The following is a 10,268-nucleotide window of genomic DNA, read 5'->3' on the forward strand; positions in this document are numbered from 1 at the left end:
GGATGGGGACAGGGGGGAATGGGTCAGACTGGATGGGGACAGGGGAGGAATGGGGCAGACTGGATGTGGACAGGGGGGAATGGTTCAGACTGGATGGGGACAGGGGGGAATGGGTCTGGCTGGATGGGGACAGGGGGGAATGGGTCAGACTGGATGGGGACAGGGGGGATGGGTCAGACTGGATGGGGTCAGGGGGGGAATGTGTCATACTGGATGGGGACAGGGGGGAATCGGTCAGACTGGATGGGGACAGGGGGGAATGGGTCAGACTGGATGGGGACAGGGGGAATGGGTCAGACTGGATGGGGACAGGGGAGGGTGTCAGACTGGATTGGGACAGGGGTGGAATGGGGCAGACTGGATGTGGACAGGGGGGGAATGGGTCAGACTGGATGGGGACAGGGGGGGTCAGACTGGATGGGGACAGGGGGGAATGGGTCTGGCTGGATGGGGACAGGGGGGAATGGGTCAGACTGGATGGGGACAGGGAGGGGAATGGGTCAGACTGGCTGGGGACAGGGGTAATGGGTCAGACTGGATGGGGACGGGGGGGATGGGTCAGACTGGATGGGGACGGGGGTGTCAGACTGGATGGGGGCGGGGGGAATGGGTCAGACTGGATGGGGACAGAGGGGAATTGGTCAGACTTGATGGGGACAGAGGGGAATTGGTCAGACTTGATGGGGACAGAGGGAGGAATCGGTCAGACTGGATGGGGACAGGGGCGGAATGGGTCAGACTGGATGGGGACAGGGGGGAATGGGTCAGACTGGATGGGGACATGGGGGGGTGTCAGACTGGATGGGGACAAGGGGGGAATGGGGCAGACTGGATGTGGACACGGGGGAATGGGTCAGACTGGATGGGGACAGGGGGGAATGGGTCAGACTGGATGGGGACAGGGGGGGTCAGACTGGATGGGGACAGGGGCGAATGGGTCTGGCTGGATGGGGACAGGGGGGATGGGTAAGACTGGAAGGGGGCAGGGGGAAATGGGTCAGACTGGATGGGGACAGGGAGGGGAATGGGTCAGACTGGATTGGGACAGGGGGGTGGTGTGTCAGACTGGATGGGGACAGGGGGGAATGGGTCAGACTGGATGGGGGCAGGGGGGAATGGGTCAGACTGGATGGGGACAGGGGGGGGTCAGACTGGATGGGGACAGGGGGGAATGGGTCAGACTGGATGGGGACAGAGGGGGGAATGGGTCAGACTGGATGGGGACAGGGGGGGGTCAGACTGGATGGGGACAGGGGGGAATGGGTCAGACTTGATGGGGACAGAGGGAGGAATCGGTCAGACTGGATGGGGACAGGGGCGGAATGGGTCAGACTGGATGGGGACAGGGGGGAATGGGTCAGACTGGATGGGGACGGGGGGGATGGGTCAGACTGGATGGGGACGGGGGTGTCAGACTGGATGGGGGCGGGGGGAATGTGTCAGACTGGATGGGGACAAAGGGGAATTGGTCAGACTTGATGGGGACAGAGGGGAATTGGTCAGACTTGATGGGGACAGAGGGAGGAATCGGTCAGACTGGATGGGGACAGGGGCGGAATGGGTCAGACTGGATGGGGACAGGGGGGAATGGGTCAGACTGGATGGGGACATGGGGGGGTGTCAGACTGGATGGGGACAAGGGGGGAATGGGGCAGACTGGATGTGGACACGGGGGAATGGGTCAGACTGGATGGGGACAGGGGGGAATGGGTCAGACTGGATGGGGACAGGGGGGGTCAGACTGGATGGGGACAGGGGCGAATGGGTCTGGCTGGATGGGGACAGGGGGGGTTGGGTAAGACTGGAAGGGGGCAGGGGGAAATGGGTCAGACTGGATGGGGACAGGGAGGGGAATGGGTCAGACTGGATTGGGACAGGGGGGTGGTGTGTCAGACTGGATGGGGACAGGGGGGAATGGGTCAGACTGGATGGGGGCAGGGGGGAATGGGTCAGACTGGATGGGGACAGGGGGGGGTCAGACTGGATGGGGACAGGGGGGAATGGGTCAGACTGGATGGGGACAGAGGGGGGAATGGGTCAGACTGGATGGGGACAGGGGGGGTCAGACTGGATGGGGACAGGGGGGAATGGGTCAGACTTGATGGGGACAGAGGGAGGAATCGGTCAGACTGGATGGAGACATGGGGGGGTGTCAGACTGGATGGGGACAGGGGGGAATGGGGCAGACTGGATGTGGACAAGGGGGAATGGGTCAGACTGGATGCGGACAGGGGGAATGGGTCAGACTGGATGGGGAAATGTGGGGGTCAGACTGGATGGGGACAGGGGGGAATGGGTCTGGCTGGATGGGGACAGGGGGGATGGGTAAGACTGGAAGGGGGCAGGGGGAAATGGGTCAGACTGGATGGGGACAGGGAGGGGAATGGGTCAGACTGGAGGGGGACAGTGGGGAATGGGTCAGACTGGATGGGGATGGGGGTGTCAGAGTGGATTGGGACGGGGGGAATGGGTCAGACTGGATGGGGACAGGGGGGAATGGGTCAGACTGGATGGGGACATGGGGGGGTAAGACTGGATGGGGACAGGGGGGAATGGGTCTGGCTGGATGGGGACAGGGGGGATGGTTCAGACTGGAAGGGGGCAGGGGGAAATGGGTCAGACTGGATGGGGACAGGGAAGGGAATGGGTCAGACTGGATTGGGACAGGGGAAAATGGGTCAGACTGGATGGGGACATGGGGGGTGTCAGACTGGATGGGGACAGGGGGGAATGGGGCAGACTGGATGTGGACAGGGGGGAATGGGTCAGACTGGATGGGGACAGGGGGGAATGGGTCAGACTGGATGGGGAAAGGGGGGGGTCAGACTGGTTGGGGACAGGGGGGAATGGGTCTGGCTGGATGGGGACAGGGGGGATGGGTAAGACTGGAAGGGGGTAGGGGGAAATGGGTCAGACTGGATGGGGACAGGGAGGGGAATGGGTCAGACTGGATTGGGACAGGGGGGTGGTGTGTCAGACTGGATGGGGACAGGGGGGAATGGGTCAGACTGGATGGGGGCAGGGGGGAATGGGTCAGACTGGATGGGGACAGGGGGGGTGGTGAGTCAGACTGGATGGGGACAGGGGGGGAATGGGTCAGACTGGATGGGGACAGGGGGGGTTGGTCAGACTGGATGGGGACAGGGAGGGGAATGGGTCAGACTGGATGGGGACAGGGAGGGGAATGGGTCAGACTGGATGGGGACAGGGGAGGTGGTGAGTCAGACTGGATGGGGACAGGGGGGGAATGGGTCAGACTGGATGGGGACAGGGGGGGTTGGTCAGACTGGATGGGGACAGGGAGGGGAATGGGTCAGACTGGATGGGGACAGGGAGGGGAATGGGTCAGACTGGATGGGGACAGGGGGGAATGGGTCAGACTGGATGGGAAAAGGGGGGGAATGGGTCAGACTGGATGGGGACAGGGGGGAATGTGTCAGACTGGATGGGGACAGGGGAGGTGGTGAGTCAGACTGGATGGGGACAGGGGGGGAATGGGTCAGACTGGATGGGGACAGGGGGGGTTGGTCAGACTGGATGGGGACATGGGGGGAATGGTTCAGACTGGAGGGGGACAGTGGGGAATGGGTCAGACTGGATGGGGATGGGGGTGTCAGAGTGGATTGGGACGGGGGGAATGGGTAAGGATGGATGGGGACAGTAGGGAATGGGTCAGACTGGATGCGGACGGGGGGGTGGGTCAACCTGGATGGGGACAGGGGAGGTGGTGAGTCAGACTGGATTGGGACAGGGGGGAATGGGTCAGCCTTGATGGGGACGGGGGGGTTGGTCAGACTGGATGGGGAATGGTTCAGACTGGATGAGGACAGGGGGGAATGGGTCAGACTGGATGGGGACGGGGGGGATGGGTCAGGCTGGATGGGGACAGGGAGGGGAATGGGTCAGACTGGATGGGGACAGGGGGGAATGGGTCAGACTGGATGGGGACAGGGGGGATGGCTCAGACTGGATGGGGACAGGGGGGATGGCTCAGACTGAATGGGGACAGGGGGGAATGGGTCAGACTGGATGGGGACAGGGGGGGAATGGGTCAGACTTGACGGGGGCGGGGGGTTGGTCAGACTGGATGGGGACATGGGGGGAATGGTTCAGACTGGATGGGGACAGAGGGGAATGGGTCAGACTGGATGGGGACGGGGGGGATGGGTCATACTGGATGGGGATGGGGGTGTCAGAGTGAATTGGGATGGGGGGAATGGGTCAGGCTGGATGGGGACAGGGAGGGGAATGGGTCAGACTGGATGGGGACAGTGGGGAATGGGTCAGACTGGATGGGGACAGGGGGGATGGGTCAGACTGGATGGGGACAGGGGGGGAATGGGTCAGACTGGATGGGGACAGGGGGGAATGGGTCAGACTGGATGGGGACAGGGGGGGAATGGGTCAGACTGGATGGGGAAAGGGGGGGAATGGTCAGACTGGATGGGGACAGTGGGGAATGGGTCAGACTGGATGGGGACAGGTGGGGGTGTCAGACTGGATGGGGACAGGGGGGAATGGGTCAGACTGGATGGGGACAGGGGGGATCCAGACTGGATTGTGACAGGGGGGTTCAGACTGGATGGGGACAGGGCGGGAATGGGTCAGACTGGATGAGGACAGGGGGGGAATGGGTCAGACTGGATGGGGACAGGGGTGGAATGGGTCAGGCTGAATGGGGACAGGGGGAATGGGTCAGACTGGATGGGGACAGGGGGCGGTCAGACTGGATGGGGACAGGGGGGAATGGGTCTGGCTGGATGGGGACAGGGGGGAAGGGTCAGACTGGATGGGGACAGGTGGGGGTGTCAGACTGGATGGGGACAGGGGGGAATGGGTCAGACTGGATGGGGACAGGGGTGGGTATGGGTCAGACTGGATGGGGACAGGGGGGGGTCAGACTTGATGGGGACAGGGTGGAATGGGTCTGGCTGGATGTGGACAGGGGGGATGGGTCAGACTGGAAGGGGGCAGGAGGGAAATGGGTCAGACTGGATGGGGACAGGGAGGGGAATGGGTCAGACTGGATGGGGACAGGGAGGGGAATGGGTCAGACTGGTTGGGGACAGAGGGGAATGGGTCAGACTGGATGGGGACAGGGGGGGTTGGTCAGACTGGATGGGGACATGGGGGGAATGGTTCAGACTGGAGGGGGACAGTGGGGAATGGGTCAGACTGGATGGGGATGGGGGTGTCAGAGTGGATTGGGACGGGGGGAATGGGTCAGACTGGATGGGGACAGGGGGGATGGGTCAGACTGGATGGGGATGGGGGTGTCAGAGTGAATTGGGACGGGGGGAATGGGTCAGGCTGGATGGGGACAGGGAGGGGAATGGGTCAGACTGGATGGGGACAGGGGGGAATGGTTCAGACTGGATGGGTACAGGGGGGATGGCTCAGACTGGATGGGGACAGGGGGGATGGCTCAGACTGGATGGGGACAGGGGGGGAATGGTTCAGACTTGACGGGGACGGGGGGTTGGTCAGACTGGATGGGGACATGGGGGGAATGGTTCAGACTGGATGGGGACAGGGGGGAATGGGTCAGACTGGATGCGGACGGGGTGGTCGGTCTGCCTGGATGGGGACAGGGGAGGTGGTGAGTCAGACTGGATTGGGACAGGGGGGGAATGGGTCAGACTGGATGGGGACAGGGGGGAATGGGTCAGACTGGATGGGGACAGGGGGGATGGGTCAGACTGGATGGGGATGGGGGTGTCAGAGTGAATTGGGACGGGGGGAATGGGTCAGGCTGGATGGGGACAGGGAGGGGAATGGGTCAGACTGGATGGGGACAGGGGGGAATGGTTCAGACTGGATGGGTACAGGGGGGATGGCTCAGACTGGATGGGGACAGGGGGGATGGCTCAGACTGGATGGGGACAGGGGGGAATGGGTCAGACTGGATGGGGACAGGGGGGGAATGGTTCAGACTTGACGGGGACGGGGGGTTGGTCAGACTGGATGGGGACATGGGGGGAATGGTTCAGACTGGATGGGGACAGGGGGGAATGGGTCAGACTGGATGGGGACGGGGGGGATGGGTCAGACTGGATGGGGATGGGGGTGTCAGAGTGAATTGGGACGTGGGCAATGGGTCAGGCTGGATGGGGACAGGGAGGGGAATGGGTCAGACTGGATGGGGACAGGGGGGAATGGGTCAGACTGGATGGGAAAAGGGGGGAGATGGGTAAGACTGGATGGGGACAGGGGGGGAATGGGTCAGACTGGATGGGGACAGGGGGGAATGGGTCAGACTGGATGGGGACAGGGGGGGAATGGGTCAGACTGGATGGGGACAGGGGGGAATGGGTCAGACTGGATGGGGAAAGGGGGGGATGGGTCCGACTGGATGGGGACAGGGGGGAATGGGTCAGACTGGATGGGGACAGGTGGGGGTGTCAGACTGGATGGGGACAGGGGGGAATGGGTCAGACTGGATGGGGACAGGGGGGATCCAGACTGGATTGTGACAGGGGGGTTCAGACTGGATGGGGACAGGGCGGGAATGGGTCAGACTGGATGGGGACAGGGGGGGAATGGGTCAGACTGGATGGGGACAGGGGTGGAATGGGTCAGGCTGAATGGGGACAGGGGGGAATGGGTCAGACTGGATGGGGACAGGGAGGGGAATGGGTCAGACTTTATGGGGAAAGGGGGGGAATGGGTCAGACTGGATGGGGACAGGGAGGGGAATGGGTCAGACTTTATGGGGAAAGGGGGGGAATGGGTCAGACTGGATGGGGACAGGGGGAATGTGTCAGACTGGATGGGGACAGGGGAGGTGGTGAGTCAGACTGGATGTGGACAGGGGGGGGAATGGGTCAGACTGGATGGGGACAGGGGTGATTGGACAGACTGGATGGGGACATGGGGGAATGGTTCAGAATGGAGGGGGACCGGGGGGAATGGGTCAGACTGGATGGGGATGGGGGTGTCAGAGTGGATTGTGACGGGGGGAATGGGTCAGGCTGGATGGGGACAGTAGGGAATGGGTCAGACTGGATGCGGACGGGGGGGTGGGTCAGACTGGATGGGGACAGGGAAGGTGGTGAGTCAGACTGGATTGGGACAGGGGGGAATGGGTCAGACTTGATGGGGACGGGGGGGTTGGTCAGACTGGATGGGGACATGGGGGGAATGGTTCAGACTGGAGGGGGACAGTGGGGAATGGGTCAGACTGGATGAGGATGGGGGTGTCAGAGTGGATTGGGACGGGGGGAATGGGTCAGGCTGGATGGGGACAGTAGGGAATGGGTCAGACTGGATGCGGACGGGGGGGTGGGTCAGCCTGGATGGGGACAGGGGAGGTGGTGAGTCAGACTGGATTGGGACAGGGGGGAATGGGTCACACTTGATGGGGATGGGGGGGTTGGTCAGACTGGATTGGGACAGGGGGGAATGGGTCAGACTGGATGGGGACGGGGGGGATGGGTCAGACTGGATGGGGATGGGGGTGTCAGAGTGAATTGGGACGGGGGTAATGGGTCAGGCTGGATGGGGACAGGGAGGGGAATGGGTCAGACTGGATGGTGACAGGGGGGAATGGGTCAGACTGGATGGGGACAGGGGAGATGGCTCCGACTGGATGGGGACAGGGGGGATGGATCAGACTGGATGGGGACAGGGGGGAATGGGTCAGACTGGATGGGGACAGGGGGGGAATGGGTCAGACTTGATGGGGACGGGGGGTTGGTCAAACTGGGTGGGGACACGGGGGGAATGGTTCAGACTGGATGGGGACAGGGGGGAATGGGTCAGACTGGATGGGGACGGGGGTGATGGGTCAGACTGGGTGGGGATGGGGGTGTCAGAGTGAATTGGGACGGGGGGAATGGGTCAGGCTGGATGGGGACAAGGAGGGGAATGGGTCAGACTGGATTGGGACAGGGGGGAATGGGTCAGACTGGATGGGGACAGGGGGGATGGGTCAGACTGGATGGGGACAGAGGTGATGGGTCAGACTGGATGGGGACAGGGGGGGAATGGGTCAGACTGGATGGGGACAGGGGGGGAATGGGTCAGACTGGATGGGGAAAGGGGGGGAATGGGTCAGACTGGATGGGGAAAGGGGGGGAATGGGTCAGACTGGATGGGGACAGGGGGGAATGGGTCAGACTGGATGGGGACAGGTGGGGGTGTCAGACTGGATGGGGACAGGGGGGAATGGGTCAGACTGGATGGGGACAGGGGGGATCCAGACTGGATTGTGACAGGGGGGTTCAGATTGGATGGGGAAGGGGGGGAATGGGTCAGACTGGATGGGGACAGGGGGGGAATGGGTCAGACTGGATGGGGACAGGGGTGGAATGGGTCAGGCTGAATGGGGACAGGGGGGAATGGGTCAGACTGGATGGGGACAGGGAGTGGAATGGGTCAGACTTTATGGGGAAAGGGGGGGAATGGGTCAGACTGGATGGGGACAGGGGAGGTGGTGAGTCAGACTGGATGTGGACAGGGGGGGGGGAATGGGTCAGACTGGATGGGGACAGGGGTGATTGGACAGACTGGATGGGGACATGGGGGGAATGGTTCAGACTGGAGGGGGACAGGGGGGAATGGGTCAGACTGGATGGGGATGGGGGTGTCAGAGTGGATTGTGACGGGGGGAATGGGTCAGGCTGGATGGGGACAGTAGGGAATGGGTCAGACTGGATGCGGACGGGGGGGTGGGTCAGACTGGATGGGGACAGGGGAGGTGGTGAGTCAGACTGGATTGGGACAGGGGGGATTGGGTCAGACTTGATGGGGACGGGGGGGTTGGTCAGACTGGATGGGGACATGGGGATGGGTCAGACTGGATGGGGACGGGGGGGATGGGTCAGACTGGATGGGGATGGGGGTGTCAGAGTGGATTGGGACGGGGGAATGGGTCAGGCTGGATGGGGACAGGGAGGGGAATGGGTCAGACTGGATGGGGACAGGGGGGAATGGGTCAGACTGGATGGGGAAAGGGGGGAATGGGTCAGACTGGATGGGGACAGGGGGGATGGCTCAGACTGGATGGGGACAGGGGGGATCCAGACTGGATTGTGACAGGGGGGGGGGTCAGACTGGATGGGGACAGGGGGATCCAGACTGGATTGTGACAGGGGGGGTCAGACTGGATGGGGACAGGGGGGGAATGGGTCAGGCTGGATGCGGACAAGGGGGGATGGGTCAGACTGGATGGGGTCAGGGTTGGAATGGGTCAGACTGGATGGGGACAGGGGTGGAATGGGTCAGGCTGGATGGGGACAGGGGGGAATGGGTCAGACTGGATGGGGACAGGGAAGGGAATGGGTCAGTCTGGATGGGGACGGGGGGAATGGGTCAGACTGGATGGGGATGGGGGGATGGGTCAGACTGGATGGGGACGGGGGTGTCAGAGTGGATGGGGACGGGGGGGGGATGGGTCAGGCTGGATGGGGACAAGGGGGGGATGGGTCAGACTGGATGGGGGCAGGGGGAATGGGTCAGACTGGATGGGGACAGGGGGGTCAAACTGGATGGGGACAGGGGGGAAATGGGTCAGAGTGGATGGGGACAGGGTGGTCAGACTGGATGGGGACGGGGGTGTCAGAGTGGATGGGGACGGGGGGGAATGGGTCAGGCTGGATGGGGACAAGGGGGGATGGGTCAGACTGGATGGGGGCAGGGGGAATGGGTCAGACTGGATGGGGACAGGGGGTCAGACTGGATGGGGACAGCGGGGAAATGGGTCAGAGTAGATGGGGACAGGGGGGGGGAATGGGTCAGACTGGACGGGGACAGGGGGGGAATGTGTCAGAGTGGATGGGGACAGGGAAGGGAATGGGTCAGTCTGGATGGGGACAGGGGGGAATGGGTCAGACTGGATGGGGATGGGGGGATGGGTCAGACTGGATGGGGACGTGGGTGTCAGAGTGGATGGGGACGGGGGGGAATGGGTCAGGCTGGATGGGGACAGGGGGGGAATGTGTCAGAGTGGATGGGGACAGGGGGGGATAGGTCAGACTGGATGGGGACAGAGGGGGAATGGGTCAGACTGGATGGGGTCAGGGGGGGAATGGGTCAGACTGGATGGGGACAGGGGTGGAATGGGTCAGGCTGGATGGGGACAGGGGGGAATGGGTCAGACTGGATGGGGACAGGGAGGGGAATGGGTCAGTCTGGATGGGGACAGGGGGGAATGGGTCAGACTGGATGGTGACAGGGGAGGAATGGGTCAGACTGGATGGGGATGGGGGAATGTGTCAGTAGGTGTAAAGATACTGTAGTCAGTGGATATGGTCCTGTAGAGAGACATT

The 10,268-nt window shown here is 62.7% G+C and overlaps 1 protein-coding gene across 1 annotated transcript in view; it reads left to right on the forward strand.

The window, feature by feature from the left end:
- zbtb47b (zinc finger and BTB domain containing 47b) overlaps window positions 1–10,268 on the forward strand; it is a 214,936-nt gene that overhangs the window by 181,339 nt on the left and 23,329 nt on the right.

This window comes from Oncorhynchus mykiss, chromosome 15 (assembly GCF_057628025.1).
Source record: "Oncorhynchus mykiss isolate SJ-2025 chromosome 15, ASM5762802v1, whole genome shotgun sequence".
NCBI lineage: Eukaryota > Metazoa > Chordata > Actinopteri > Salmoniformes > Salmonidae > Oncorhynchus > Oncorhynchus mykiss.